Below are 5,110 nucleotides of genomic sequence, written 5' to 3' on the forward strand. Positions count from 1 at the left end.
ACAACGAGAAGCCAAAGTACATAGGAGGAGCAAAAATTCTGACAAGAATAGCTTATGAAGCTATTGGATCTAGAGATCAGTGGCCAAAGGTTCCCTCCCAGAATGAGTGGCTTAGAGAAGCCGATGAGGAGGAAGAACATCCTGAAGTATCCAAGAGGGCATCCACAAGAGCACGCAGGAAACTAGAAATAGTTTCAGAACCTGTAGAGGATGTGGATGAGCCGCTTATGAAGAAAGCAAAGAAGAAGGTTGCTCCCAAGCAAACCAAAAGTCAGAAAGCGGCAAGAATGGAAAGACTGGTGGAGCAGTTTAGAGCGGAAAGAGCTCTAAAGGGGGACTTTGAAGAAAAGTGGGTGCCAGACCCCACCAAGGTCGGAACTAGCTCAGCGAGGCCACATGTTGATCAATATGATCAATATATTAGAGCTTATGAGGAGTTAGAGGCTATACTGGAGCAGCAACCTGCCGAGCCATACACTGAAGAGGAAGTACAGCTTTTAAAAGCTGAGCTGAAAAAGGACGACAAGGGGAAGAGGAAAGTAGATGAGTCTACTGAACCTCAAGAGAAAGACGGGCAAGCAAACAAAGGGAAAGCCAAGATGACTGAGGACAATCAGCCCTCCTTTACTGATGTACCAAGCCCGAAGAAGACGGAAATCATTGTGGAAGAGACCACAGTAGAGATGGAAACGGCTGGTATGGAAAAGCCGGAGGCCGGAACCAAGGAAAAGGAGATAGATCCAATTCAGCAAAAGAAAAACGATTATGAGGATCTGGTAGCGATAGGGTATATTGAAGCAGCGGCCCTTGAGGCAGTTTATGGGATCACCCTACAAAAACAAGATGATCGGAGAGGGACGGAGGAAAAAACAAGGAGTACAAAAGAAAGTGCAAAGAAACTGGACGAGCAGAACGTACAAGAAGAGCCGAAGCCAGTGGAGGTGGTGGCAGAAAAAGCTTTAGAGTTGACAAATGAAGATGAAAAAGACATGCACATGGTGCATGAACTGCTCAGCAAGATCAAAGAAAGATCCAAGGCAAAGGAAGTGGAGATTGAGACAGCCAAACAAAGGGAAGCCGAGTTGCAGAGGAAATTAGAGAATGCTATGACTGAATCTGAAAGTCATAAAGCATCACTCTACGACGCGGAAAACAAGAGAGACGGCTTGATACTCCAGCTAGCCGAGGCTTCAAGAGAAGTAACAAGTGCACAGGAAGCAAGGGAGCGGATGGAAGACGACTTGGAGGCGGCTAAAGATGAGCTCATTGAGCTAAGGGAGAGAGTCGAGCTCCAAGAAAGAACAATCACTAGACTCAGGACTACTCCTAGGGCTAGCAGAGCAGGAACCGAACAAGAGGGAGCTCTTGTACCAGCTCTGGAAGACCAGGTCCGAAGCTTACAAAGAGAGCTAAGACTAGAGCAAGTGCAAAGGTTGCACATTGCGGAGGGATCATTGGCAGCAGAGGAGAGGCTCACTTTAGAAAATCAAACACTAAGAACAGAGAATGAGACCCTCCGCAAACAGCTCCAAGATCTACAAGGGCAACAAAGAAGAGAGACAGAGACACCAAAAGAAGAATCAGGTGGAGCAGCCATAGAGCTACAAGAAACTGGAGAGGCAACCACAATTGAAGATCCAGCCCCGTTTCACGAGGTGGTCTCGACTTCAGGAATCTCTGAAGAAGAAGAACAAAGGCTCCATGACCAAATAGAAAAGTCAGCAGAGGAGAGTGCCAAGGCGGAAATGGAATGGGAGAGGAGACTCCTCATCTCCATTAGACTTCAGGGATTAGACACAAAAGTGCTCCATGAAGAGTGGATGCAACCCAGCCCGCCTTTCCCTTTGATGAAGTTTGAAGTGATAAAAACGAAAAAGATAATAGAGGAGGAGCAGTATGTCGCTCTTTACGAAGGCGACATCACAAAAGAGGAACAATCAAAGAAGATTGTAGATTCGCAGCCTAGATGGAGGAAAGGTTGGCTGAACAAATACCCAGCCTACCTCATCTACTTGGTAGAGGCACCAAACGAGATTCGGGAGGATGCAACCTTCTGCCCGGTGCCAAGAGTCAGAAGTTGGAAAGAGCATGGCAGGATTGCAGAAAAGAAGCCAAATTGGCTTAATTACCCCAGGATGCTAGGACCAAAGGCAGGAGAGAGAATAGGTAAAGCCTACATGGTGAAAACCCTAACGGGCACCATCAAGCTCTTTACTGTCTCTCCTGACCTTTCGTGTCATATGCTCAAGAAAATTTGCAGGACTCTCTTAGCTTGCATTGAAGTGTTCGCGCCAGATAAAGCCACGACCTCGAGTCTACTATCGACGGCCGACACAGTGACTGATATGATGTATGATCTTTCATTGCAGCCTTCTCCAAAAGTGTTGCACCTCCTATACCAGAGGATTATGTTTTTGCCAAGCTTCCACATGAAAACATTCGATGAAGCTTTCTACACCGGCTTTTTCACCCACGAAAGCAAAATATTCGGCCCAACCTTGACCATCGGCAACCTGCGATACGAATCACATTTGCAGATGCTCAAGACGACAGGACTTTATTGACCAAGCATAAAGTTCATGTCAGGGACGACATGAACGCGGAGGGGGGGGAGTGTTGAGCGAGCAGAGGATCACACCCACATTTTTGCTCACACTCATCATTTTTGTAACCATTGATTGTAATAAATGTCTTTCCGACATTGATTTTGAATTGAGCCATTCATTAAGTAACGGGACTCAATTGAGTTTCCAGCTTGTAATCTCGAAGTAATTTCACTTGCTGATGTAATTAGTTAGAGATGTTCTCACCTCCAAGGCTGAGGTATATAAGCCAAAGTTTTTGTAACCTAAGGAGATTCAGTTTTAATCAAAGTGAGTTTTTGGAGCGACGTGACTGTGTTTGAGAGAGAGAGAGAGAGAGAGAGAGAGAGAGAGAGAGAGAGAGAGAGAGAGAGAGAGAGAGAGTCTTATCTACTTGCTACGCGAGCTACGGAGCCGCCATTGGAGAAGCGACACCGCCATCGTGTTAGCAACGGCGAGAGCTACGCACAGATACCAAGAGTGCGCGCTATCGGCTTCTATGTGTGGTAAGTTCCTACGAGCTTCGGTGTGAGTTTTCTTCCAACTCGTGTGTCGGAATGGAGTGTGCAGCATATCTATCGAACCACAACGAGTAGAGCTACGCATTAGTACCATCGGGGTCAAGTTTCGGTCACCTGTATTTTTCGGCCTGTCTTCATACGCGTTTACCGCACGGAGGGATTATAGGTTGATTTTGCAGTTCAAGTCCTTAGGGTGTTGTTCTTACCTAGTGAATAGACTTCCCCTTGAGTTTGAGATCGATTCAATGATTCTAGATCCTGTTTCGTATAGCATTCGTTCGTAGTACGGATTTCAGTCACTTGCGTATTTTAAAACTTAGATTTGATTTCCTTAGTAGTGATTGTCATTAGAAGGTCGAGTAGGTGATTTGACACCCACCTAGTTGTTTCCATGCGCCTGTGGGTCAAGCTTCGTCCTCGTCTGACAAATTCTGTTGTTGGTTGAGTTCTCGCTATTTAGCTTCCGCTAGCTGCGTAACCGCCTTAACATCCTTGGTGGACCATATACACCTAACATTTTTCTTTGTTAGGTCATGTAATGGTCCCGCAATTTGTGAGAACTTTTCTATGAAGCGTCTATAGTATGCACACATACCTATAAAGCTTCTTAATTCATGCAGATTCCTTGGATTAGGCCATCCTTTTATTACCTCTAACTTTGATGGATCCATTTGGATGCCATCTTGAGAGATAATGTGACCTAAACACTAAATATCTTGTTAAAAAAATTCACTTTTCTTTCTATTTATATAAAGCTTATTCTCTCGTAAAACTTGAAATATTACCTGGAGGTGTTGCTTGTGTTCATTTAATGAATTAGAGTAGATGATTATATCATCAAAAAACACTCCAGTAAAGATTCGGTGAGGCTAGAATAGTTTCTCCATCAACCAGTTAAATATGGCTGGTGCATTTGTCAGGCCAAAAGGCATGACAATGTACTCGTAAATACCAAACGTAGTGTGAAATGCGGTCTTTACAATGTCTTGATCAACTATCCTTATTTGATCGTAGCCACTTTTTAGGTCAATCCTATTGAAGTAGGTCGACCCTTGTAGCTTATCAAATAGGTCTTTTACTCGTGGAACGGAAAACGTATTTTTGATAGTGATCCTACTTAGTGCTCTATAGTCGACACACATACGATATGTGCCATCTTTCTTTTGCACTAATAATACTGGTGAACAAAATGGAGATGAGCTAGGTCTAACCATGCCTTTCTCAACTAACTCATGCACTTGCCGCATAATCTCCTCTTGTTGAGCTTGAGAAACTCGATAAGGAGGTTTATTAGGCGGTGAACTTCCAGGAAGAAGTTCAAGGGATGTCGTCAATAAAAACATCTTGGAACCCCTTGAGGAAGTTGGATAACTCTAATTCCTTTTGATTATTTATATTTCTTTTGCTAAAGCATAGGTTAATTTTGAGAATCTTTAACAAAAATCATGTACATGAAGATAGAGCTTTTTATTGACTTATTGAAAGCTTGCTTATGTACAAGGGGTATGGTGCTACCCAACTCCTTAGCATCTATGTACATATCTTTTTCCCTAAACCTAAAGTAGATTTGCGGGAATTTAAAATTGGCAGCCATGCGATCAAACCATGGTGCCCTTAGGATTATGTCCTCATGCTTGAGAGGAGAGATGAAGAAATCCTCCTTGTCCACATAGCTTTGGACATGGAGCCTCAATTTACCAATTAAGGGAGTGACTGAGACTTCTTGCCCCTTGAAAGCACCATCGACAAGAAGGACATCTCCCATCTCATAGGCCTCTATGCCTACTTTGGTGGCCAACTCTGTGGATACAAAATTGTGAGTAGAACCAGGGTCAAAAATAATGAAAGAATCATGTTCTCTTACCTTTCCCCAAGCATGGCATAGAGGAGATCCTTTGTGATGTGCATCCTCTTCTTGAATTTTGACCCAAGGTAGCTCTAAGAGGCTCATTACATGTATTCTTGTGACGACAAGCACGATAGGCATGCCCTTGCTCCCCGCACTTA

The sequence above is a fragment of the Adiantum capillus-veneris genome, chromosome 7 (assembly GCF_014529385.1).
Source record: "Adiantum capillus-veneris isolate H3 chromosome 7, ASM1452938v2, whole genome shotgun sequence".
Classification (NCBI taxonomy): domain Eukaryota; kingdom Viridiplantae; phylum Streptophyta; class Polypodiopsida; order Polypodiales; family Pteridaceae; genus Adiantum; species Adiantum capillus-veneris.